At 44.6% G+C, this 27,840-nt stretch overlaps 1 long non-coding RNA gene across 1 annotated transcript; it reads right to left on the bottom strand.

Annotated features, from left to right (window-relative positions):
- Positions 1 to 320: 320 nt before the first annotated feature.
- LOC120381197 lies at positions 321 to 5,530 on the bottom strand. Its single transcript, XR_005587969.1, has 3 exons — positions 5,390 to 5,530; positions 3,842 to 3,984; positions 321 to 348 (listed from the first exon to the last, which is right to left on the bottom strand). It is a non-coding gene; the product is annotated as an uncharacterized LOC120381197 (long non-coding RNA).
- Positions 5,531 to 27,840: the final 22,310 nt, after the last annotated feature.

Genomic DNA, 27,840 nt, shown 5'->3' with positions numbered 1-27,840 from the left:
ACTTAAGCACATGTGTAACTTTCACATGTGAGTTTTCCCATCTTATGCATGTGCACAGGTGCTGTCTAGGACCTGGGCTTTGGTCTGGAGGAAGGTGTGGGCCTCTAACAGAAGAATACATTTTCATTTCAGTATATAGTTTACTCTGCCCCCCCCCCCAAAAGAGAGTTTTAATTAGTTAAAGCTTTGGATCCTTTGATTAGTAGCTCAGGAGAACTAACTTACCCGAGTCTCTCTCATCTGCTCTGAGGCTAGGCTTATAATTTTGTACACTAGCCTTCTCTCTAGTCACCCGGTGTCCTGCTCCAACACATTCTAAAGGATATAGTAAATGTCTATTTTGTTTTGCTGGGGACAAACCAGAAAAGAGAACAAACAATTGGGAAAAGTTTTTCTTGATGACCACACAGTAATTTGACAAATAAGCCCCTGCCCTAAAGAGCTTCCAATCCAAACATGAAATGATTAGCCCAAGTCTTATCAGAACAGAGCAGGTCCGTGGCCAGGAAGAGAATCCATGTGTCCTGAGTCATTATCCAGAGTCCTATCCACTAGGCCACACTGACTCCTCAGCCAGCATGCTCACACAACTAATCCCTTGGCTTAACTGGTGTCAAACATGCCATGCCCTCCACAATCACCACATTAGCAGCACTTCAGAAGCAGCCGAACAATTGACATATTTTAATCTTCCTGCAGAGAAAAAAAGCCAGAAGAAGCCTCCTTCACTGCCCCCTTCTTGAGTTTCATTTATTGAAAACAAACAATAAAAAGGAGCCCCTTGCCCTTGCTCTAGCCAGTCCAGACAGAATTGGTAAATGTGTAATTACAAAATACCCAACTCCCGCAGTAAGTCCTCAACAGCTCCTAGGGGAAATTATCTCAGCAGTTAGATCTTCATTGACAGTCGCACACTCAAAGGTGTCTTTTATGAGGCCCATCAGTGTAGAAATTCACAGATGATACTAAATATGTGGGAGTTTAGTATCAGCTGGGACAGAAAAAAAATAAAGAGGGAAACAGAGAAATTAAAAACCTGAGCGAAGAACAAGATTATTTTCAGAAAACTGCAAACTAGCACATCTGGAAAGGAGGTAACTGACATAATGGGAGGAGAAAAGTGGGAAGCAACAAGCGCCCTGGGGGTGACAGTGAAAAAGCAAGTCACAGTGTCTATGCAAGGGGTGATGGCTACCACAAAGAGCCATGTGGGTTGGGTCTTTTCCACACAGGGATCATGGCACAAAGCAGGAAGACGACAGTTCCTCTGTTCATCTAAGGTGTGACTGTATCTGGATTATTGCATTTTCTAGCACCACATTCCCAGAGAGATCAACAAATTGGAAGTAATTCGTGGGAGAGCAAAAAAGAATGCAGGGGGGGTGGCAGAATTGACTTCTGAATAGAGCCCTGCAACCTGACCCAAATCCTATGGGACCTGACTACAGGCATCAGGCTCAGGTTGGATGAGAAAACAACTGACTCTCTTGGGCTCAGGTCAGCTCGGCTCTCCTCCTTTAGCCCATGGGATCGGCACAACAGGGGGCAGCGTCAGAGGATGAAGCCATTGCTGAACATTGTTGCCGCTGCACCGGCTCCATGAACAGGATGCGGTGGCAATATCCGGTTTGAGGGGAAGGGTTGGGACCAGGATGGAAAATTATTCAACCCTCTCAAGGTGAGGTGAGTGGGCTTGGGGCCAGTTCAGGTTGGGCTTCAAAACTGGGCCCGAGCAGACCTCTACTTCTGAAGACAGACTGAAAGAACTGTCTACGGCAGATGCGGCCAAAGGATGGCTATGAGGGAGACATGATAATACCATACAACTATGTGAAGCGCGTGAACATCAAGGAGGGAGAGGAATTTTTTAGTATAATACATTTAGGTAAAAGTAGGAGTAATGGGATTAAACTAAAAAAAAGACATACAGTTTAGACTTTAACAACAGGAAAAATGCCTCACCTGTGAGACAGGTCTATAAGGTTATGACATAGTCTTCCTAGGAAAATAGTGGAAGTTCAGTCATTAGGGGCTTTTAAAATTAGTTTAGCCAAACCAGTTGAAAATGGCCATTTGGAATGGTTCTGCATTCGCAGGGAAATGGACTGGATGATCCAATAGGTCTTTTCCATCTCTGTCTCCTGGGAGTCTCTAAATCTAGGTAACCTGCATGCCAAGGTCATAAAGCCCTTTGGAATGTTCAGAGCCAATCAGATCTCTCGATTAGCTAAACATTCCAGGGGTGCTGCTTGAAAAGGAGGCTTCTGCAAACTGCAACCAGAACACACAGCTCCACTGGGGAGAAGCTCCTTCCATTCATTTTTAAATGTCAGGAGGATTTGTTTAATTGAAAATTGTCACTGATAATTTATGAATACATAAGCACTACGTAATACAAGTAGCTCTGGATTAGGCAACAATTTTATTCTTTAAAACCAAGAGATTCATAATTAATCAAGTAATTCAAATAATTAAAGTACTAGGAGGCCAAGACAAGCAGTTCAGTTCTGCTCATAAGGGCTAGTGGGAGAGGGCAGACTGGGGGAGGGGCTGAATGGGAGTGGAGACCCAGGGTTACAGGGCAGGAGGGAGGTTCAGAGACACACAGTGATGGGGGAGGAGGTGCAGAGCTACACAGGGACAGAGGGTGGTTGGGTGGGGCACAGAGCCACATGGGGATGGGAGGAGTGGGTGTCTGAGCAGGGGTGGAGGAACACATGAACAGTGGGTGCAAGCACCCATGGGGGTGCAGGAACACATGGAGACAGGGGCAGATGTGCCTTACTGAATGGGAGAGGTTAGGAGTCAGCCAGGGTCTACATGGGGGGAGCTCCCTAACAATTCCTCCCCACCCCTCCCAAAAAAACCATTTCATACTTTTCCCACCCATACCCAGCAACCCTCCAAGTTCACACCCAGGCTTCTTCCCAGCAATTTACCTCCCTCTCCCTCAGCTCCTCCATTACCCTGACTCTACCAAGCCTTTGCACTGCAGCTGAGGGGTGACAGAAATATGGTTCTGTAGTGAGTTTAAATGAATTATTACTCAGAGTTCTGTATTAATATGCACAGTAAGGAATCTATTTGTCAAAAAACATTTCCTCAATCCTTTTTGTTGTCTGTATTGATACAGACATACTTGCTGACAGGGATTTTGAAATACATAATTTGAACTGGTGCAATTATATTGTATATTTGCAGAAATGTTAAAATACTGTGCACATCATTTTTATTTTTTTGTTGCAGAATTCTCCCAGTAGAAAATATATAGATAAGGTCCCTTCAGTGCTATAATCTCAATAATATGTCATCATAAGAAAGGAGTGTTGGTTAGGAATAAGAGCAGGGAATCAGTTCACTTGGGTTTTATTCACATTCTTTTACTAACTTGCTAAGTGGTGTTGAGCAAGTAACTTAATTCCCTGTGACAAATCATCTGTAAATGGGGATCGTGCTTACCATTCTCACAAGGGTGCTGTGAGTCTTAATTCACTAGTATTAGGTAAGTGCTTTGAGATTTTTGGATGAAGATGCTAAAGAAGGGCACAGTATTATTAAAAAAGATTATTGCTAGTCCTATAGTGTACTTTTACTATATACAACCCATGTACTCCACTGTGTGTAAAAGGACAATGCTCTCTTTATAGAGCATTATATCATCCTGATCTATAATAACAGCATTTTGCATGATGAGTTCATGCCTGAGGACAGAAAGATTAATACTGATGGTGCACCAGACCAAGTTCTGTACTGAATTACCCCCATGCATTCCCCCAGGAAGTCAGGCAGAATTTGGTGTGGACACATGGAAAGCAGATTTAATTTCCTGAAACTGCCCTACCTCATCCTGTTGCAGTTTCTCCAGCAGAACTCTCACAACACTAGCCAGCTTGGTCTTAGCTATAGAGGCAATCCTGAGGGCAATTTTGTTCTTATTTTGGTCAGCCATATGTGCCAGGAGGGAAACAACCTCATTATAAACACCTGAAATTAAATAAAAGGATTCAGTTGGTTACCATTGATGGTACAAATTGGTGCTGGCCTCTTTAATTCACTATCCAGTAAAGATTCTGCAGGTGCCTAAACACTGTGAGGAGAAGACAACCTGGGAATCATGTAAATTCTCTTCCTTCCTTCTGATGACCAGGTTTGTGTGCTGAAGGACCCAATGTGTTTGGGGGGAAATCATAATGAAGAAAATTTGCTCCTTTCAGTAGATCCCGTGTAAAATAATCTTCCTTTCCCTCTTTACTATCAATTGATGAGGTTTGATAGCATACAGAATAATACTTTATGGCCCAAATTTTCAAAACTGGTTGCCTAAACTTAAGCTCCTAAATCCATATTAAGGCACCTACACCCTGATTCAGCATCCTAATCACATGCTTAACTCTAAGCCAACAAAGAGACCTAAAGTTAAGCACATGCTTTAAGAGTTTTGCTTAGTCAGGGCCTCATTTTCAAAAATCCTGAGCACCCAGATAACAAGTTTTTGGGTTCAGTGTAAGGCTACTAGGTGAAATTTAATGATTTGTGAAATCCAGGAAGTCAGACTAGATGATCTAATGGTCCCTTCTGGCCTTAAACTCTATGAAACTATGAAATAGCTGATGTATTAAAAAATCAGGATTTTATCTCCCATGTATCTCTTAGCTGTGGGCAGAAATTCTCCAGGAGCCTTAATATTTAACAAGAAATCTGAAATGCCATATGTATCTGTCTCCATGGTAACAGCATTCCAAAGCATGAAGGAGGAACTGACAAGATTTCCCCTTCCTGGAAAGACTGCTTGAGGTTAGGTGATTGCCCATCCTTTATGCAAATTGCATCCTTCAGTTCTAACACCCAGATGCAAACTGAATCCTAACTGTAACCTACACTGCCCATCTAGCTGCAGTAGTGATAGTGTGGGATTAGGAGCACTAGTGTTGCTAAGAAGTGTGACCCCCATGCTTTCTTATCCTGCATTTAAGATATTAGCAGAGCTTCATTTAGACAGCCAGAAGAGAAGTCCCTCTGCATTTTTTGTTCTAGTTTCCCCCATCTCTGAGGATTCCACAGCTAGATCTTGGCTCCATGGATGCAGAAGACACAAAATGATAATAAACATAATAAACATAAAACACCTGGGACAAAAGTAGGGAGACCTTCCCCATAACATTCAATACAAACTGAGATTCTCAGGAAAGTTTCCAGCTCCAGAGGCTGTAGGCCAAGTCCTGAACTGGTGTAAATCAACACAGCTACAAGGAAGACAACTGGTTTACATCAGCTGAGGTTCTGGTCATAGAAATGGAGAACATTACAACTAATCTATCTGTATGTCTATGCTTTCTGAATGTGTGTGTGAATATAGACTGGATCTAGAAAATACAGTGCTGACCCTTACCTCTCTCGGTTACCTCCTGCTCAGTCACAAATTTATTCATGTTTTAGTCTTTTCAACACTTCCTCCAGTCCTTTCTCCAAAGAGCTCCTGTACTGATAGGCAGCTGGCCTCTCAATCTGTCATGGCCAGGATAGCCAGTTCAGATTATGCAAGCACTATTATGACATCAATGTGACTGTGGCATACCACATAATCTCCTGCTGACCAGGTATGTGCTGTAATTACATGGACAAGATCCTCAAAGGTATTTAGGCTCCTAACTCACACTGAAATCAGTAGCTCTTAGGAACCTAAATACATTTCAATATCTGGGCCCATACATGTAAGCAGTTCAATAGGAGGCTACATTTGCTCCAGTGTAGAATTTCTCATTCTCTCAACATCATTTTGAATTTTGGTTTGGTCCCTCTCTGTTTACCACACTTTCCAATATTGGTTTTACCTGAAAATCTGCTCCTGGTTGAATTTATATAAAATAAAAGCACCAAACAAAGAAAGAGAAGAAACTGCCTTGGAGAATGCACAGTGACCCTTGAGTGTGGTTGGTTGGTTTCCTTTGCTTTTTAATTTGGTTGATCAAAAAGCCTGATGAAACCTTATTGAACTGTATTACAAATATTGATTTTATATTATTTTACAATGAATTGAAATGTATACTTAATTTCCATGTCCTGCCAAACAAATCAACTACATTAATTTTTATTGTGTTTGATACAGTGTGGTGTCATATGTAGGGCCATATGTAGAGCCAACTCTTGATTTTGGAAGTTATGTTGCCTTTAAAGCATTCAGAGTGATGACACACTTTGCAGTAAACCATATGGAAAAAGAATTCCAATTACATTTGTCCCTTGCTATGTATAACTGATTTTGTGCCTTACCCTTTCTGATTTTATCCTTACACGTATATGCTATTCTTTTCTATTCCTCCTTAGTAAGTCGTCCGTTTCACATTTTGTAGGATTTCTTTTTGAATTTCAGCTCATTAAAAAACTTACTATTCTTCCTATCTTTCCTTTGGATTGGCAGTTGTGCCTTTAATATTGTCTCCATGAGAAACTGCCAGCTTCCCTGAACTCCTTTATGCCTTAGATATTTTCCTTATGGGTGGCTACCTACCAATTCTCTGAGTATATTGAAATGTGCTTTTGGTAGTCCTTCTTCAGTCATTCTCACTCCTTCCTTTCCTTAGAATCATGAAATCTATCATTCATGATCACTTTCACCCAAATCACCTTCACATTCACAACCAGCTCCTCCCTGTTGGTCAGAATCAAGTCTAAAATGGTTGTCCCTCAGGTTACTACCTCCATTTTCTGAAACAAAGCATTGTCCCCAGTACATTCCAGGAACTTACTGGATAATTTTGTTTTTTGCCATATTTCTTTCTTAACAGCTGTCTAGGTAGGTAAAATCCCCCATTATTATCATCAGGATTTGTGTTTTGAATATTTCTGGGTTTTGTTCTAGAAATGCTTCATCTCCCTCCTCTTCCTGATTTGGTGGTCTGTAATAGACCCCTACCAGGACATCACCCCTGTTTTTTCCCTATTATCTTTACTCAGAGACTTTCAACTGGTCTGCTTCTCACTTCCTTCTGGACCTCAGAACAAGTGTACAATGCAATACGTCCTCTCTTTTTTTTCCTGCCTGTCCTTCCTGACTAAGCTATAATGGGAGGGAGGGAGGAATAGCTCAGTGGTTTGAGCATTGGCCTGCTAAACCCGAGGGTTGTGAGCTCAATCCTTGAGGGAGCCACTTAAGGATCTGGGGCAACAATTGGTCCTGCTAGTGAAGGCAGGGGGCTGGACTCCATGACCTTTCAAGGTCCCTTCCAGTTCTAGGAGATTGGTATATCTCCAATTATTACCTTTACCCTCTATACCAATATTCCAGTCATGAGATTTAGCCCATCAAGTATCTGTGATGCCAGTTAAGCTCAGTTATGACTTATGTACTAAAACTCCCAGATTTTACTGTTTATTCCTCATTATTATTACTCCTTCCATTTGTGTATAGACAGCTAAGATGTTAAGCAGATACCCCCATGGATTTCCCTTTTGTTACTCCTATAATTCTACTACAATTTTCCACATCTGCTTTTCCCCAAACATCTAGTCCTCTATTAAGGTCACCTTTTTTTACCTGGTGCCTTTTTTGACCTGCCCCCTCTGAACTTAGTTTTAAGCTCTTCTCATAAGGTTGGTGAGTCAGTGCACAAACAGGAAGCCATTCTGTAAGAAGCTAAGGGCATGGTCAGCACAGAGAATTTGCCTGTCTCTGTCCTTATGTTATGCACTCCTCACTATCTACACCTGGCTCCATAAACTTCGGCCTTTCAAGAATGCAGCATTGTGTAGGAGCATGGGTAATTGTAATAACGCTTGTTCATTGCAGCTGTTAACATCAGGGCAAGGCATCCACATATAAATCCACTACACATGAACCAGTGATAGGAAGAGTGTTCATGCATGTAATGCCACAGAACAAATTAAGATCAATAACAGAACAACATTATGTGTGGCAAAGCCATGACAAACACTGTGCAGGCATCAAGGAGCTCAGAAATTAGCACATCATCACCCGAACACTGCCTCAGCTTGACTTAGATCTTGGGCAACAGTAGACCCTCAAAAGGAGGCCACAGCTTTACACCCATGGTCACTGTGGTGTTAATTGGCTGCATTTTACAAGAGCTGGATCATAGGTTGACTCTGAGTGTGTTTACAGGGGGCCAGGTTTGAACAACACAAGCCTTGTGCGTGCACACACACACACACACACACACACACACACACACAGTGTTCTGCAGCAGTGCAAGTTGAGCTGCAGCAATGAGCAGTGGGATACTGCCCGTAGCAGGTCTTGGGCTTGTAATTCATATACTTCTCTCACTAATGAGGATCAACAGGTCAATCCATATTGATTGCAGTTTGACAAGACACCATCACTTCAACACATTACAGTCAGAGAGGATGATAAATATTCCATTTATACACATTATGTACAAGGCCCAAAATGTCTGAGGATGCAAGAAAACAAGGGTGGTAAATACAGAAAATGCATTACTGCAAAAATAGCCAGCAGATTAACTCCTGCTAACAAGAAGCTTCTGTACAATGTACAGTAAGATACTGGGCTTAACCCATCTCAGTGCTAGGTTGAATTAAAGTTAGTCAAAGTTTTGTCTGAGTAGGGTATGAGGCCCAGATCCTCAAAGGTAATTAGACTCCTAACTTCTGCTGAAACCAATGGGAGCTAGGAGCCTAAGTACCTCTTAGGATCTGAGCAAGGACTGTAGAATTTACCCAATAACAACAACAATAATAATTTGCATTTCTAGAGAGATTTTCTTCTTCAACACATTTTACAAAAACGTTTTCTAGCTCTCTGCTTCAAATAAAAGCCATTATTAACAGACAATTCTATTTTTCTGTCACAGCACAGACAAATAGGAGAGTGAAGGTAACACAATTTATTAAAGGGAATTTAAGCAGGTTTTTTATGGAAAAAAATTAAAGATCCAGCACTCTATAGATGACTCCGCTTAGCTGTGTGCCTTATGGCTGAAAGCAGAATTCCAAGAACATTACTGCGCTTTTTGAAATAGTTTCTCAATAAATGACAACTCAAAATATCTGCTTCCACCTAGTGGTGTGGATTTGCATAACGTCTTATTTATAGTCCGTTTTTAAAGATATCTTTGCCTAAAGGATAAAATACATCAGAATCTACTGAGACAATTCACGCTTCTGCACAAAGCCGCAACAGCACTAAGAATGTATCTACTTGTTAGCAAATAGGATCACTGGGGAAAAGGATAATCTCAGAAAGAGTCTTTTTCTCCTTCACTGTATTCTATATAGGTTTTTATCCTGTTATCGTCAATGCAGTATCTGAGCAGCTTCCCCTAGTACATTAATGATATGACTAACATCTGTCATGGTAATATCTTTTATTAGACTAACTTCTGTCGGTGAAAGAACTGCAGAGTTCTTCAGGTCCTTGAAGGATTATTTCTTTCACCAACAGAAGTTGGTCCAACAGAAGATATTACCTCAGCTAGAGTGACCAGATGTCCTAATTTTATAGAGACGGTTCAGATATTTGGGGTTTAGGTGCCTATCAATCCCATCCCACTCCCATCCCGATTTTTCATACTTACTATCTGGTCACCCTATACCTCACCCACCTTGCCTCTCTAATATCCTAGGAATGACCCAGCTACAACAGGATTGCAAATAACATTTATCATGTCCAGTTCATTCTCTCTCATCCTCTTCTCATGGGGAGAATTGTGTGTGCAGTTTTGTTTTGGTAGGGCTTTGATTTTTGGTTTGTTTGGGGGTCAGGTTATGTGTACACATTTCTCTGTATTTATATTAGGGAAGCCAGGTTGAAGTGGAAAAGAACTGCAAGAGATGCTGTTTTTCGACCTTGTGTTAGCTAAGACTAGAATGCAGACTGTAGCAGAAATTGCTGAGAAAAAGGAAGATCTCAGAAAGGAAGATGTATAAACAAAATGCAGTTGTTGATCATTACTGTATGGAACAAAAGGTATAAATACTTGCCTTCCTTGTTTATCTTTTGGGATCCCTGCCGTTGTGCACTCTCCCACTTGCAATAATGCTTGAGAATGAACTGCCTCTGACATGTTGCAACCAACCTAAGAGTGAAGACTGCGTTATTCTTCCACACCTAAAAACCATGGGCTGAATGAAGATACTGGATTTATGGCTTATTGCAATAATTTATAACCCCCCTCCCCCTCCCTGCCACCTTTCCTCCCTTTGACTAGAGGGGCATTAACAGACCGCTTCACCTTGAATGCTCCCTTGAAATATGTGTTCACTACTTGTGCAACGATCTGTTCCATCCTTTAACAAGAGTGATGTTAGAAGCTGTAATTTACCCTAAATAGCTTTTACCATGACTTTTACACTCTCTGCACAAGTTATGGGTTTACCTTCACCTGGGCTCACAGTAAAAGCATTTACATAAAAGGCGGAAATGTTGGGGTAAATTTGGATACACACAGAGAACTGCTTAGAATCAAACAAAATATCAACATTATTACAAACTGGATAGATTTTATCCCCATCTTTGCTGTTGAGGGGAGCTGGCTGTCCAGGATGATACAGTTCCTGTTGTTCCTTTATTCTCATGAGTTGGAGCTTCAGTCTGTCCACTTTTGCCTTAGCTTCTAGTTCCTGCAATCGAATATCTGCCATTCTTTGTTCATGTTCAAAACACAGGTGTTGTATTTCAGAAGCTTCTCCTTCCATATCAGCTTTTTTTTTTGCTTTTGTTCAAGTTCTAGCTGCTGGTTTCTCACTGCAAGTAGTTTTGCCAGGTGGACCCAGCAGCAATAAGGGCCAGGTTCAGTATCTAGAAGTTCCTTTTCAATAATACAACACAAAACCGGCTCGAGCCCTCACCCAGTGACCTGGGGCAATTACACACCACCCCCTGGGTGCCTCTAAGAGGCAATACTTCCCCTCTCACAAGCACAGAGTCTGAGGGTAACAAAAAGCTTTTAATAAAAGAAGGGAATTAACTCAGCATTAATTTGGGAAAACACCACAACTAGGGTTCATAAACACAAGCCATGAGCAAAAGACCCACCCTCAAGTAAGTTGGGCAGTGGCCTTTTCCCCTCAGGGTCTTAAGTCCAGCAATCCAAAAGTCCCTTTAATGTGCCCATCCCTTCTCCATACCCCATTCATAGTTGCTGTCCTTGGCCAGCGTAGCCCCACAGTTCAGAGGTTCATCCGCAGAGTTAACCTCCCATCCTGTGTGGAAGGCAGGGGTGGGTAAGGAGGCACCTGAAATGCCACACTGCTCCAACACTTGCTCATTGCCCCAATGGTTGATTGCCATGTATCGGCAGGGCTCTGCTCTGACCCTCTCCACCACCAATTATCCTGGCCTCTTGCCACACCTCTCCACCAGCTGCCCTGGTAGCTCCTTGCCATGCTTCTCTGCCAGCTGCCCACTCACCAAGAGGTCTTCAAGCCCCTCTCCCACAGCTCTCAGTGACTTCAGCTGTTAGTGTGAGAGCCTCATTGCTGGTACACACTAGGCAGTCTCTTACAATAGAGATGCTGTTCTAAAGTATGTCTAATGCTTTGACCAAGGTATCAATGACTTCAGTTCTGTAGCATATAACAAAACCCACAATTGAGTCTAAATTAGCTTTTATTACACATGGGTCAAATGACATCTAGAACCCTTAAACACAATAAGCCCATTCACCCTACTCCCATTGGTCTTTGGAACCCATGTCCCCTGCCTAGTGAATGTTATTCAGTTGAGGGTGAGTCCCTCCACTGGGAGATACCAGGTACAGTTTTGCTGCCCTTGGTTCACACAACAAGGGTAACAGCCCTTTATTACTCCTGCCCCAATAACAAGGAGACTGGGGATCCAACACCAGCTAGAAGTGATCATTTGGGCAAGCAATCCCATCACACCGAGCACCTAGGCAGGGTGGGTATGTCCATGCAAACGAGATCAGCTTCTGAAGTCTTTTTCCATAGCTCACCACTAGATGTCAGGGGAGAGCTCATTCAGACTCTGCTTACATCTGTAAATACATCAAAACACAAACATTATCTCTCCACATGTCTTTGGAGGGTTATTTATTTTGCAGGATGTTTAACCCTTTCTTGGCGTGCATCACAATCCCCACGGCACTTTACCCAGCATGCCTTGTCAGACTCTAACTCCCATGAATCTCTCTAGATTAGAACTCCCAGAATCCCTCTACGCAAGCAGGAATGGGGCAGAGCTGGACCTGAAGCCTCTCTTAAAGGGCCACCCAGCATAACATGAGCTGCTCCCATTTGCAGTAGATTTGCTGGTCATTTGTAGCTGGGAGCTGTGAATCAGTCCTTATGCTGAATCCCATGGCATCTATCTTAGGGTTACCATCTGTCTGGTTTTTACCTGGACAATTTGGTTTTTGGCTTCTCTGTCGGGGGCTATTAAGGGTTGTCAGGTGACTGGTTTTTGGGACCTGGCAACCCTAAATGGCACCCAACCCAAATACCTGGTTACTGCAGGGCAGGGGGAGGCACCAGGTCATTAACTGTGACCAGCCCCTGCTCAGCCAGCACCAGCTCCTGCTCAGCTGGGCAGCCTCCTATCTGCAGACGGGCTCCTTGAGAGGATCCAGCGTGCGATGGGGGGCGGGGGAAGGGAGGGAGAGGAGAAAGTGATAGGGATGGGGCCTTGGGGAAGAGGCAGGGCAGGGGGCTTTGCCATAGGGGTTCAGTTATCAGCAATTAGAAAGGTGGCAACCCTAACAGCATCCTTCAGGCTGGAGTGCAACGTCACAACAACACAAAGCTAAACAGTAGAGGGCAAGGAAGATATAAGAATCCCTAGTGCTTCTATAGTGCTGTTCATCCGTGGATCTCAAAACACTTTGCAAGGAGGGCAGTATCATCATCCCCATTTGACAGATGGGTAAACTGAGGCACTGGGAAGTGGAAATGACTTGCCCCAGGTCCCCCAGCAGGTTAGTAACAGAGCTGGGGATCAAACTCAGATGTCCCGAGCCTCAAGCCAGTACTTGGTCCACTAGCCCACCCTGCCCCCTTCACACATTGCTCAGTTCTGTAGGTTTGGTGCCCACTCCCCTCTGGGGGGTTCTGCTGAGCAGTGGTTGCCCTGAAGCATTTCAGATGAACACTTAGGGGTGAGCTTTGATGGTTTAATTAGCACTGAAGCAATTAAAAACCCTTCAGAGTGATCCATTTTTAAAGAAACACGAACAGAAAACCGTTTTGTTACCAATTCTCAGGTAGCTGGTTTGTCTGCCCAGGCTGTCAAAGCCCTATTTGGGGTCTTTAAGTAGGACGTAAGCAGCCTGGTACTGTCCCCCTGCAGTCCTCTAAAGGGACCAATCCGGTGTCACACTGGGCCACACTGGTGGTGTGCAGGGGATGGAAATTGCCCCTGCCCTGGGTAGGGGGAATCACAGATTGGTGTGGAGCTGGCGTCAGAGCCCTGCACCCGCCTGACTTCCAGCCCCTGGTGTAAGGGATGGATCAGGGGCTTGGCTGGAGCATGCTGCACCATGGTTATTCCCTGCTTTCCAGAGTCAGCAGAGAGGACGTTAGAGCAGCCCGAAGGCTGCTCTGACTGTTGCCAGGAGCCCAGGTTCCAGGCATCCCAGGGGAGACTTCGAGCAGGGCCCATGGCGCCTGTAAGCAGCCCAAAATTGTGGGCTGTGCAGGAAGCTCTGAGATGACAATGCTGCACTTTGGCTGCTAACCTGCTTTCCTCCACCAGTCCAGACGCTGTCCATCTTTCGGTGTCTGGGGAGCTGGCCGCTGTGAAGGAGTCTCACAGTAAAATGCAAGAGGAGATCACGGTGTTACAGAAAAAAGTAGGTGAGGAGCACAGTGCCAGCTGCTGTGCCCATGCGAGGGCTGCAATTAGAGGGAGGTGGCAGCAGACATGGGCCCACAGGGCCAGATGCTCAAGGGAGCTCAGCACACGGCAGCTCCCATTGCAGGATTCTCTGTTGTTCTCAGTGGGACCTGCAGGGCAGGGGATTCTTTAAGCCAATCTCAGGCCCACCAAGGCTGTTGGCTACAACCATCCCCTGTGGATCGCTCTCCATATGTCTACATGAGACCTTGGAGGGTTTGTAAGAACAGGCTGGACAAACACCCATCAGGGCTGGGTTCAGTTTCCTTGGTCCTGGCACTGGAGGAGGGGCTAGGTGACCTCTCGGGGTCCCTTCCAGCCCCATATTTCTAGGACTCCCTGTGGAGTTTTTGCCATTTCTCTTGGGAGGGAATTGCTGGGATGTTTTCAAGCGATCAGCCGGACAAACCTACCGTGGCTCCACCCTCAGCCCCTGTATCTTCCCCCGCCACTAGGGCATGTTTCCGCCAGGCCACAATCCCCTAATCCCCACAGGAGCGCCGGCCCCACACCCCCCCTTCAGATCTTTTATTGCTCAGGAGTGAGAGCTGGACTGAGACCACCCCCACTCATCAGCCAGGAACAGCCTTCAGTTCCTGCTGGATTTGAGATGGTGACACATCTATGGCATTTAAGCTCCTCCCCCAGCATTTCACACTCTTCAATGTTGTTATCCCGCTAGCGCCCTCAGGGCTAGGGCTATTGTTCAGTTGGGGGAACTGAGGCATAGAGAAAGATGCAGGGACTTGACCAGGGCCACACAGGGAGTCAGTAGCAGATCTGGGACTTGAACCTGAGTCTTCTGAGTCCTAAGCCAGTGCCCTGCCCACCAGTCCATCCTTCCTGGCACTGGTAGAGTACGTGGCCTGTCCCCCACCCATTCACCCCCTTAGTCTGCTCTTGTCTATTGCAGGCGTTCTTGGTGAAGAACTGCACGATGTCCTGGTTATCCTGGCTGGGGCTGAGTGACCAGAAAGTGGAAAATCAATGGCTCTGGGTGGATGGCTCCCCTCTGAAACTCAGGTGTGTGGGGTAAAAGGCTCCATGCCCCCCTACCCACCCCTTGCTCCCCGCTGTGGTCTCCATGGGGTTTTGCTCTTCTTCACAGCTTCTGGAGCACCAGGGAGCCCAATGACTCCAGCAACGAGGACTGTGGCACCATGGCGATCGACGGGCGCTGGAACAACATAAACTGCTACAGGACCGACTACTGGGTCTGCGAAAAGCCCTGATTCTGCTAGAGCCTGGCTCAGCCGCCACCCCGCACCCTTCCTGAACCACAGGCTGACCCGTGGGACCAGGCCCTGCCTCCTCCAGATCAACAGTCTCCCCAAGCTGTGTTCTCTTGGTGATGCTACCTGTCACACAGCTCTTTCTGGGAGCTAGGAGTTGATATTTCTGCAGTGTGTCCTAGTGGGTAGGGCATCAGGCTGGAGCACAGCAGACCGGGGTTACATTAATAATAATACATGGAGATATACCAATCTCATAGAGCTGGAAGGGACCCTGAAAGGTCATCGAGTCCAGCCCCCTGCCTTCACTAGGAGGACCAAATGCTGGTTTTGCCCCAGATCCCTAAGTGGCTCCCTCAAGGGCTGAACTCACAATGCTGGGTTTAGCAAGCCAAGGCTCAAACCACTGAGCCATCCCCAACATTTACATTAAATGTAAAATTAATTACATTAAATGTCTTTTAAATTCAAATTAAATGCAGTTTTATTTTTTTAAATAAACCTACTTAAATTTACATTTCAAATTGACAACCTATTGTGACAGTCAGCAGCGACCCCCTAACAGCTAGTAGCCTTATAATAGCTGGCAACCATTAAGGGAAATTGGACACCTCATGGACACAGTAGCCTGAATTTTTGAACTGTCTTTCCTTATCGGTCTTGAGGCAGTTGAAGCTGGTCCTAAGCCGGTTTTTGCAGAGCAGATTGCAGAAGTGCAGGGTCTGCTAACCACCAATCAAATGCTAACACGACCGAAGCCTGTGTGTGAGTCTGTATAAAAGATTCCTAGTTTTTATATGGAATAGAGTTTTTTTGTACCAAGGTACAAAACTCTTCTTTCTTCTGCAGAATAAAGCAACCTTTCCTTATCCCTGTCTGGCTGCCACTGGCTCTCAGCTAAGCGGACCCGACACTATTATGACATTGATGTGACTGTGACATCACATATGCTGCTGTAATTACATGAACTCTCTTCCTGTGCTGGAAAGGACTATGGTCAAGATCCTCAAAGGTATTTAGGCTCCTAACTCACATTCAAATCAATAGATGTTAGGAACCTAAATACATTTCAATATCTGGGCCCATACATGTAAGCAGTCCAATAGGTGGCTAAATTTGCTCCAGTGTAGAATTCTCATTCTCTCTAAATCATTTTCAATTTTGGTTCGGTCCCTCTCTCAGTTTGCCACACTCTTCAATATTGGTTTTATCTGAAAATCTGCTCCTGGTTGAATTTATATAAAATAAAAGCACCGAACAAAGAAAGAGAAGAAACTGACTCGGAGAATGCACAGTGACACTTGAGTGTGGTTGGTTGGTTGGTTTCCTTTGCTTTATAATTCGGTTGATCAAAAAACCTGATGAAACCTTATTGAACTGTATTACAAATATTGATTTTTATATTGTTTTACAATGAATTGAAATTTATACTTCATTTTCCTGTCCTGCCAAACACATCAACTAAATTAATGTTTATTGATGACAGTCTTTGCAGTAAACCATATGGAAAAAGAATTCCAATTACCTTTGTCCCTTGCTATGTATAACTTATTTTGTGCCTTACCCTTTCTGATTTTGTCCTTGCACGTATATACTATTCTTTTGTACTCCTCGTTAGTAATTCCATCTTTTGAATGATTTTTCTTTGATTTTCAGGTCATTAAAAAACTTCTGATGGAGTCATATGGGCCTCTTACTATTCTTCCTATCTTCTCTTTGCATTTTATCTTTACTCAGAGACTTTCTGCTGGTCTGCTTCTCACCTCCTTCTGGACCTCAGAACCAGTGTACAATGCAATACTTCCTCTCTTTTTTTTTTCCTGCCTGTCCTTCCTGAACAAGCTATAGCCCTCTATACCAATATTCCAGTCATGAGATTTAGCTCAGCAAGTATCTGTGATGCCAGTTAAGCTCAGTTATGACTTATGTATTAAAACTCCCAGTTCTTACTGTTTATTCCCCATTATTATTACTCCTCACAGAATATCAGGGTTGGAAGGGACCTCAGGAGGTCATCTAGTCCAACCCCCTGCTCAAAGCAGGACCAACCCCAACTAAATCATCCCAGCCAGGGCTTTGTCAAGCCTGACCTTAAAAACCTCTAAGGAAGGAGATTCCACCACCTCCCTAGGTAACCCATTCCAGAGCTTCACCACTCTCTGAGAGAAAAAGTTTTTCCTAATATCCAACCTATAGACATTGTGAGAAAGTTCCTCCTCTACTTTGGTGGGCCCTGCGCTTATTGGCAGATTTGCTCACCTCAGTGATCTTCCCCACAGTCTGGGTCAACTCCTCCTATGTCTGATCAGGAGTTGGGAGGTTTGGGGGGAACCCAGGCCCACCCTCTACTCCTGATTCCAGCCCAGGGCCCTGTGGATTGCAGCTGTCTATAGTGCCTCCTGTAACAGCTGCATGACAGCTACAACTCCCTGGGCTACTTCCCCATGGCCTCCTCCAAACACTTTCTTTCTCCTCACCACAGGACCTTCCTCCTGGTGTCTGATAACGCTTGTACTCCTTAGTCCTCCAGCAGCAGCACCCTCTCACTCTCAGCTCCTTGTGCCTCTTGCTCTGAGCTCCTCACACGCACTTCCTCTCCTCTGGCTCCCCCCTGCCTGACTGGAGTGAGCTCCTTTTTAAACCCAGGTGCCCTGATTAGCCTGCCTTGATTGGCTGCAGGTGATCTAATCAGCCTGTCTGCCTGAATTGGTTCTAGCAGGTTCCTGATTACTGATGGGTCTGCCCAGTTCCCCAGGTTACACGGCATCGGCTCCTCAGCATTGGGACACTGTGCAGCTACATGTCCCCACTCCCCGCAGGCATAACATCTGTATGGGGCCTTAGGCATACGCCGGTCTCTTGGTTTGGGCAATCTAACATCATGATCCTCTTCTCTTTCAGTCCTCCAACTCTTTGTGGCTTCTGGTGAGCCTTCAGCCCCTCTCTTTTTCCACCTGGGCCCTCCTGGTGGCCTAGTCACCCGAGCTCTAGAGCTTGGTCCTGCTAGTTTAACCCGGGGTGCCTCTTCCTTAACTGGTCGGGTCAGCTCCCTCGCTGTCCTTTTCCTCTCTACCAGTGTAACAACCTCATGATAGGTGGAGGGTTCGTTCTGGCTTATCCAGGCACGAAGGTCTGGCAGTAGTCCCCTCATGTATCGGTCGATGACCAGAACCTCTAGTATCTCTTCCAGACTCTAGGACTCCGTTCGCAACCACTTTCATGCGAGATGGATGAGGTCATAAAATTGGGACCTCGGGGTTTTGTTTTCCTGGTACCTCCACTCATGATATCGCTGGGCCCGCACTGCGGTCATTACCCCAGATCTGGCCAGGATCTCTGGTTTCAATCTCTGCCGCCCGTAGGACTGACTCAGGGTCCCTATCACACACAGCTGCTCTAACATGGTCAGGCACAATGTCTAGGAACTGTTCCAAAGTTATCAAATCCAGCAGTTTTTCAAAACTCCCTTGTGCCTTTGCTCCCATAACCCACTTTTTAACAAAACCCATCAGCTTATGAGCACATTCTACAAAAGTACAATCCTTAGACATTTTAAACTCTCTAAATTTAACTCTGTAAGATTCAGGAGTAACCTTGAACCGCCTTAACACAGAATCTTTAAACCGCTCATAATCTAAGGCTTCTTGTTCCCTCAATTCATTAAATACCTCCCTGGTTTTTCCAGTCAGTCTGGTCAGCAGGACAGGCATTCGCTGACCTTCTGGGATCTGGTACAGATTGCAGAGGCATTCAAAGGTAGACAAAAACTCCTCTATATCCTCAGTATCACTGTAAATGGGACACATCCTTTCCCAGTTTTTCTCATGGTGGTGGGGAAGTGGAGTACCAGGGGGCGATGATTTTCTCCGCTCTTCCATTACTTGGAGCTGAAGTTTGACCGTCTCCTGTTCTATCTTGTGAGTCTCCTGTTCAGCAGCCAGCAGCTCCAGACGCCCCTTACGAGCTCTCTCTTCTCTCTCATCAGCCTCCTTCTTTCTCTCATCAGCCTCCTTCTTTCTTTTATCAGCTTCTTTCTCTCTCTCATCAGCCTCCTTCTTTCTTTTATCAGCTTCTTTCTCTAGTTTAGCTATTTTTTGCTTCTCAAGCAATCGAAGATCTGCTAGATTCCGTTCATGCTCAAGTTGCAGTTTACTTGTCGTCTTTTGCCCTCTAATTTTTTCTGCATCTTCTGTATCCTCAGGTAAGGGCTGCGCTCTTGCCCCCTGATCACTGGCCATTAACAGATTTCTGAGTTCTTGATTTGTTGCTTTCTTTCTAAAGCTTATCCCCTTTTCTGAACACAAATTTTCCAGGGCTTTTTTGCCAAGTCCCCCATATACTCTTTGCTCAGCCATTGCAGCAGCTCTTTAACCAGTCAAACTCTCAAAACCAAAATTCAGATTTGGATAGTGTGGGGTTATGACCCAAAGCTTAATTGACGTGATTCTGTGGATCCAAGCACGACTACGCCACTATGACAGTGCTGGTTCTGGCGGGACCCCACTGAGAGTGCCAATTCAGGACCAATTGCTTAAACAGGGTAGTTACAGCCCAAGGCTGGGGTTCTTCTACCTCTAAGGCAAACCAAACCAGCCAAACAAAGAGGACTTTGGTCTCACCCCACTGGTTAATCACAAAGGGGGAAGGATAACTCAGTGGTTTGAGCATTGATCTGCTAAAGCCAAGCTTGTGAGTTCAATTCTTGAAGGGGGCTATTTGGGGAACTGGGGTAAAAAATCCAGGGATTGGTCCTGCTTTGAACAGCAGGTTGGACTAGATGACATCCTGAGGTCCCTTCTAACCCTGTGATTCTAAGTCACAAACAATTTCCTTAGACACTCCAGTATCACCACTCATTCTGGGGATGCATGGTTAATGAAAACCAACACCCCAATAAAAGAAAACAGTTCTCTTGATCCCAAAGAATCAAGCCCCAGACCCAAGTCAATATACAAATCATGCTGTTGGCCAATCCTTTAGAATCTAAAGGTTTATTCATACAAGCAAAAAGATGAGAGCTAGAATTGGTTAAATGGAATCAATTACATACAGGAATGGAAAAGTTCTTAGTTCAGGCTTGTAGCAGTGATGGAGTAAACTGCAGATTCAAATCAAGTCTCTGGAGTACATCCCCCACATGGATGGGTCATCAGTCCTTTGTTCAGAGCTTCAGTTTGTAGCAATGTCCCTCCAGAGGTAAGAAGCAGGATTGAAGACAAGATGGAGATGAGGCATCAGCCTTTTATAGGCTTTTCCCAGGTGTAAGAACACTTCTTTGTTCTTACTGTGGAAAATTACAGCAAAATGGAGTCTGGAGTCACATGGGCAAGTTCCTGCATACTTTGCTGAGTTACAAGGCATATCTGCCTTCTCTCAATTGGTCAACTGTATAGCTGATGGCCCTTAATGGGCCATCAAGCAGGCTAGGCAGAGCTAACACCAACTTGTCTGGGATGTTTCCCAGAAGCACAGCACAAGTATGAAATACAGACAGTACAGAGCCAGTACTCATCACTTGAACTACAAAATGATACATACATATAGACACCATAATGATAACCAGCAACCCATAACCTGGTCTTCGACACCTTATATGACCCCCTTTTACATAAGATTTGGTGCCACAACAGGACCTTGGTTGCAACCATGTTCTATATGGTCCCAGATTATATCAATAATGTCACACCAGGATTTCACTCCAGTTGCCTGGAAGGAATTCTCCATTCTGTGTCCTATGGAGGTTACTCCCTATTCTCTCTTTGCAGCTCACTGTGGTTGTTCTGTGAATTAGCTGCTGGTTGTGTTGTTCTTGTATTGCAGGTGTGGAAGCAGGGAAAGAAAGAGAGTGTTTAAGTGCAGGCATTTAAGTGTCAGAGACGGAACAACTATTGAGCTAAGTCTTAGCCTAATATCGTGAGACCTGTAGAAGCAGGGCTCACGTCAGAAGCGAGTGGAAAACAGCAGAATAGTCAGTGTGACCTAGCCTTGAGATGACAATGTTTTGAATAGAGCAAGTGAGAAAATACTGGAATAGATAGCAAATAATGTAAATAAAATTTAAATGTTTTTAATTAATGCACATCACAAAGAGGTATAAATGCTTGTGTGATTTTGCTTGTACTTTGGAGAAACTGAGGCAGAGATGCTCTCTGCCAGCTGTATTCTTCGCCTGCAATTGCTTGAATAAAGCTGTCTCTGATTTGTTGCCTCCAGCCTGAGAGTGGAGTTTTGTTTCTTCCACATGGGATATATGTATTCAAAACCAGTAGAGGGAATTTACAATTCTGTACTTACACACAATAAACACAAACTGAGAATATTCTTAATTTGTTAAAACTTAAGCTCTCTTTCCATGCAGCAGGAAAGTGAACATTTACTTCTCCCTAGATGATGCCGGACAGTAGTGCAACTTGTGCATTTTACAGTTGCACCTCTTACTGTAATATAAAATTCACCTGTTATCACTATAGGTCTCAGTGAGAACATGCACAACTGGTAAGTTGTGACTCTTACTGATGCATGTTGTCTCCATGTTTAGCACTTCAACATGCAAGTTTTACACTAAGAGAGCACACTTTTGCTGGAAAAAATACAAGACATGCTTTGCTGCCAACTTCCACCTAGGATATGCAACATCTATACTGGTGCATACCTGTTTAACTGGAATATGCATGCTAATGCAAGCTGATTACTGTAGCATTTAATATTTGCACTAGTACAGATCCTGCTCAGAAATATGCAAAACCTTTCTTGGTCAAATGAGTCCTGTACTAGTTATGAGGTTTTTAGGCTTCCAATTGGATTTCTTAGTTCCACAAATCTTTTAACTAATATAAGAACCTAAATTCAATATTGTCTACTCTTAATCAAAAAGGCAATATCTTCTACTTTATTTAAAAACAAACGCTTGAATGATGTTAATGTTATAAAAGGTGTCTGTCAGGATCTGCTGCATGCTTAAAGTGTTTGAGGAGATGAATATCTAATGAATGAATAACTTACTGTGACTATTAAATCACTGTAGGTGATTGACATCATGAGGGTGAATGTGGACAAGGTTTTGGAACGAGAGCTGAAGCTGTCAGAGTTGGATGATGCACTGCGTGCGGAATTTGAGACCAATGCTACCAAGCTGAAAAAAAGTATTGGTGGAAGAACTGTAAGGTAACCATGACTTGAGTATTTCCAATGCAAATTAATGTGACTAAGAACTATAAGTTGTTGAATACTCCATAAAGGGGAAGAAATCCAAATAACTTTGGCCAATTTCTGCAGCGTTTACTCATGGTGAATAGTATTTAAGATTACAACATCTGGTCCTTAATGAGCATCTGGATAAGTGAAGTAGATGAACTTTCCAAAAGTTGGGTGTCCTGGCCAAGTTCCTTTACACAAAACATTCTCCAGGACAGAAATGTGGCTAAGGAGAAATGAATGTACTAGTTGAAGGTGTTGGAGATCTAGGAGGAAGAAATTCAGTGGTATGGATTGAATGACGACAACACATACAACAGCACAAAGAACCTTTAGTCTCTGACAGTCACGTGTGCTAATTACAGGAAGGCCTGGAAGCCTACTCTTTATTTGCTGAGAAGCCAAGACAGAGTGGAAAACATTAATTTGTAAGGCAGGGGAGCAGTAGCTGAGTCTAGAGAAGAAGCTTTTGCCCTCTTTTAAAAATATCTAAGTGAGCTGTTTGTACTAAATTATGTGCTTTTTTTAACAGAAATGAGCAGTATTGATAGCATTTGTTCTCATTATCATCATCAGTGGTAAGTGTTTAGCTAAAGCACTATTTTGTCAGTAGGACTAGCGAACACGGGGCATAAGCTGTAAAAAGAAGTTATTAACGTAACACACTCTGGTTGTGACTGCTAGTATGTAGGTCATAATATTCAAAAGTTGAGGTTCACACACCCTCTTCTATTAGGGGGAGGGATAGCTCAGTGGTTTGAGCATTGGCCTGCTAAACCTAGGGTTGTGAATTTAATCCTTGAGGAGGCCACTCAGGGATCTGGGGCAAAAATTGGTCCTGCTAGTGAAGGCAGGGGGCTGGACTCAATGACCTTTCAAGGTCCCTTCCAGTTTTAGGAGATTGGTATAGCTCCAATTATTACCTTTTAATCCCCAAATGGGTACTCCAGCCAATCAGAGTCCCCTTGCTGTCTTCCAGCCCAGAAGTCAGGCAAAACAAAGAACAAAAAAAGTAGGGAAGCTTCATATGAGACTCTTTCTCCAATCCTCAATAGTTCCCAGATAGCAAGGTAGTTAGGCCAGGTCTACATTGTAAACTTATCCCTGCATGCTATTGATAGAACTATGTGTGAAAAATCCACACCTGTGAGCAACGCAGTTACACCTACCTAACCCCTACTGTAGACAGCGCTATGTGGCCAGGAGAGCTTTTCCCCTCAACATAGCTACTGTCTCTCATGGAGGTGCATAAACTATGCCAATGGGAGAAGCTGTCCCATCAGGGTAGTATTGTCTTCACTGAAGCACTACAGCAGTCCAGCTGCACTGGTGCCACTGCAGGTCTACACTTAAAACCCTGCCCTTAGACTCAGTTCAGGCAAGAGCCTTGATCTGACAAGCCTCATTTGAGTGCAGGAAACACCACTGACTTCATGCACTAGCTTCCCTGCTGGAGCAGAAGCCTGGGAGAGGAGGAGGACAGGCAGTTCTCAAGGATTCATCACCGGTGAACAAGCTGTTTAAACAGAAGTGTATTGCAGTAGAAGCTGTAAGAGAAAAGACATTCATGCTCCCTTGTTTGATATCCAGATTTCACTTGTCCCAATTTCTGAATGTTGGCAGATGTACCCGTATGTATACAACAGCCACAAGCCCATCATTTTAACTGGTAACAGACCTGTAAATACAAATGCAAGTGGAGATGTTTCTGGTGAGTGCAAGCAGGGCCGGCTCCAGGTTTTCTACTGCCCCAAGTGGCGGGGGGGTGGGGAAAGCCAATCGGCGGCACTTCGGCGGCAGTTCAATAGTGCTGCTCCATTCTTCGGCAGCACTTTGGCAACGGGTCCTTCACTCCCTCTCTTCCTCTTTGGCGGCACTTCGGCGGCAGCTCCAAGAGGAAAAGTGGGACTGAGGGACCCGCCGCCAAATTCCTGCCAAAGACCTGGACTTGCGGCCCCAACAGTGGACGAAGTGCCGCCCCTTTGTATTAGCCGTCCCAAGCACCTGCTTCCTTAGCTGGTGCCTGGAGCCAGCCCTGGGTGTAAGGAAGACTGGATTCATATTCTGGTCATAGCAGAGCCAGGGAGCTTATGACTAGTTACACTGCTTGGTGTTCAGCTGTTTGAATTTGTGATGTAGCTGTTAACAAGCTTTCCAGCAGAATTAATTTACTCTCCAGCTCTGACAGCATATTCATTTCTCATCTTTGGGCCTGTTTGTAACACAATCTACAGCAATTAATTGTGATGCTACAAACAGAATTGTGACCATAGGTGAGAAATACCCAGGACATAAATTCTAAAAGCCAATCCCGTGCAAGAATGAAACTATGGTAAAACAAACACAGGAAATGATTTAGAATTTCCTTTTGTTGAATATGTTGAGTGTTCCGTAGCTTAAGTCTTTAAGTTGCAGAATTGTTTTATGCCTCTTTGATGTGGGGCAAGAGGACTGTTGCTTTTCCAGTCCTTATTTTTCTGTTATAGTCTGGAGTGTATCCTCATGAATTACAAGAAGAAATGCAAACCAGTGGAAGCCATCTCTCTCCTTCAAACCTGCTGTATTCTCAAGCTCTCACCTACTGATGTATAAAGCAAAATGATTTGGATTAGTCATGTGATAACTTTCTCTCATTTATAGGAAATGTGCCTTTATTTAAAAGTTACACTCCTAATTTAAAAACACTAATAAGCACAGGCCACACCTTGCACAGTGCCTTGGTAATCTTAAGTATGAGCTGGTGAAGAGGATTTCATGTTTGCATTTCAGAATCTAGAAGCAATGTATTATTGCCAGTGACTACTGCGTTCTAGATAAATTTGAAGAGTATGTTTGGGTATCTGTCCTCTTCGCTGTCTCCTTCATGCCCCAATTTAAAGGTGTCTCTTCTGACACACTACTAAGGGATGGGAACCAAATCTTAAATTTGTGCCTTCTTGGAAGAAACTCTTAACACATCTGCCATTTGAACAGACTTTGCCTGCCTTGCCTTACTCCATTAATGCCTTCTGACTAGTTGTGGAAGAACCTGCCACCCTTTATGAATATGCATTTAAATTCTATTATTGAAGTTCTAAATATTGGAGCACTGAACCGTTAGTGCTGCCTTGTGGTATTTCTGATTAAACACTTCTCTAGAAGGTGTTTACATTCTCTTCAAAAGACACTTTTTGGTGTCAGTTTAATCTGAAAGAGTATCTTTAAAAATGTTTAGTGTTTGTAATGTAGACACTTACCAAAGTTGGTTTTGTTTGGGTTTTTTGTCTTTCGCCAAAAAGTAGTTCAGTGAAAACTTTTCTCTGTAAGCCAGCAAGATGTTTCCAGTGTAGAATCAGTGCCAAAGGTAGTTTAAAAATGTATATATATTTATATGTAATCTGTTTGCATTACTTCACAAATTGTCTTCCCTCTAAACTAGTCCTCTGAGTGAGTGTTCCCTTAGGACTTCAGGAAAGGCTGGTAACAAATGTTGTTGCCTCTTCCCTCTTCTCGACAAACTTTTTCGGTATGGCTGACTACTCTCCATGAGGAGGGAAAGAAATAAGTTGGTGTTTCACCCAGAGTCACCACTGTGTGTACCCTCTAATCTGTCTGTTTCTAATTTCTTTCCAGTCCTTGTTTCTACTTCCTCTGTATAGTTTTTCCTTTCTCTTGTCTCTTTTTTCCTCCCTTACTTTGCTCTGTTGGCTTATAATTAACTATCTGAGGTCTTGCCTGTTTCTTTGAGGATGAAGAGGGAGAGAAAGGCAAGGATTTCTTTGCCTGCTGAAGTAATTTCTGTTTTATCTTCATCACTGCAGTGACTTCTTTGAATGTACAAAGTCTCTTAGAAAAATAACTCGACTGTATAAATGCACCATGGACCAGTAACAAAGCTAACAGTACAAAAATGTAATCTTATTTACTCACAATTAAGAATTTTTTTATTATTATGTTTATGCTGCAGCTTTTAAAGAAATATCAACTCTCTGTACTAGTTCCTACGCTGTCAGAGGTTTCTAAGTGTATGTCACCAGGGAGGTGTGTGTCCCTGCACTGTGTTGTTGGCCTTTGTAACTTTTAATAAAGCAGCTGTTGAAACTACCATGTGTTCCTCAGCGTGTGTGTGTGTTGGGGGGGGGGCTGTTAGGAAGAAAGGCCTCTGCTGCCTTGCGCTGCTGGGGAGGCGGCTGCACCTCCTGGGCGGGCGTTGAGGGCAGAGTGGCCCATGGATGGTTGCCGCGCTGGGCCAGGCTGTAGCCCCAGATCCCCACCCTGGGTGATGGGTGGGGGGAGGGCAGGGGGAGCTGGGTGCTGAGGCGGCGGCTCGAGCCCCAGCCAGTAGGTGGTTCCGTCTCTAGATTTAGCCCCTCAGGGGGTTGGGGGTGGCTGCGTGCGTGTGTTCCCTCTGTGTGCTGTCCCAGCTCTGTGCACACAGCTGACACAGCAGATCTCGAGAAAACCCCCAATGACCACAGACTCTAGTAAGAAACGAAGGCACGTCGGCCAGGTTAATTGTCGAAGAAAAACACAGTCTCCAGCTCCCCGGCATAGAAGTCCAAGGTGCTGCTGAGGTGTGGCTAGCTAGTACTTATGTGCTCCCTGACAATGGACTCAGCTCAGTCAGTGGTGGGACTTTCCACTGCCCCCGAGGCTGGCCAAAGACACTGCCCCAGGGATGCATTCTTATACACCGGTACAAACATGTTACACATCACTCCTGACGTATTGAGGTGCAACCCCTCTACCTAGCAAGGTACAACCCTTCTACGTAGTAAGGTGCCGCCTCTCACTTTGTACATGTTGATTCGAACAAAACAACTCTCCATCATATTACCCTTTTGGCCCTGTCATTGGGATGGGTCAACCTGTTCCTTGTTATCTGTGAGGAGTATACAAGTATGCAAATGTTCTGATAACTGGTGTCTCTTTTCGCAGCATCAGCCCTTTTCTTGCCAGCTTCTGAGAACAGGGCCTGCCTCTGGCTCACAGCTTAACTTTGCTTTATGTTAGTAAAGTCTTGACCATTACTTTAGTTCAAGCCTTAGGCCTCATACTGGGCCTCTGATAAGGGTTTATCTTTCAGGACCTCCTCTTACTACAGGGGCTCCCTGACAGCCGCTCTGCCCCGCCGCACTCGTATTGCCCTATGGAAATGCGGGGGGGGGGCGCCCAGGGCCCAATGGGAGGCAGCTGTGTGGTGAGTCGGAGGCCGAGCCTGCTTACTGTGGGGCTGTGTGAGGCTCTCAGGAAGGGGGAGAGAGACCCCGCTAGTGGCTTGACCCTGGGGAGTGATGGGGGAGCCCGAGCTCTAGGGGTTCTACCTAAAGAACCACAGGGCTGAGGGCAAGAGCTGTAACTCTCTGGCCTTCGGGGAGCTCAATAAGCCCTCCTACAAGCTGGGGTGCAGGTGAGGGGTTGCAGTGGCTCTATAACAACCACCCCCGGGCAAAATGAGACATGGACTTACATTCACCCTGTACTGAATTGCAGCCACTTCTGGGGTGAAGGGCAGTAGCTGCATAACAACACACAGCAAAACTGCACAGGGATTGCCTGCCCAGTGCTGAAATGCAGATATCTCTGGGGTGGAGCGCAGCAGCAGTG

The sequence above is a fragment of the Mauremys reevesii genome, linkage group 13 (genome assembly GCF_016161935.1).
Source record: "Mauremys reevesii isolate NIE-2019 linkage group 13, ASM1616193v1, whole genome shotgun sequence".
NCBI lineage: Eukaryota > Metazoa > Chordata > Testudines > Geoemydidae > Mauremys > Mauremys reevesii.
The sequence above is the reverse complement of the archived record's forward strand: the minus strand, read 5'-3'. Positions and strand labels throughout refer to the sequence as shown.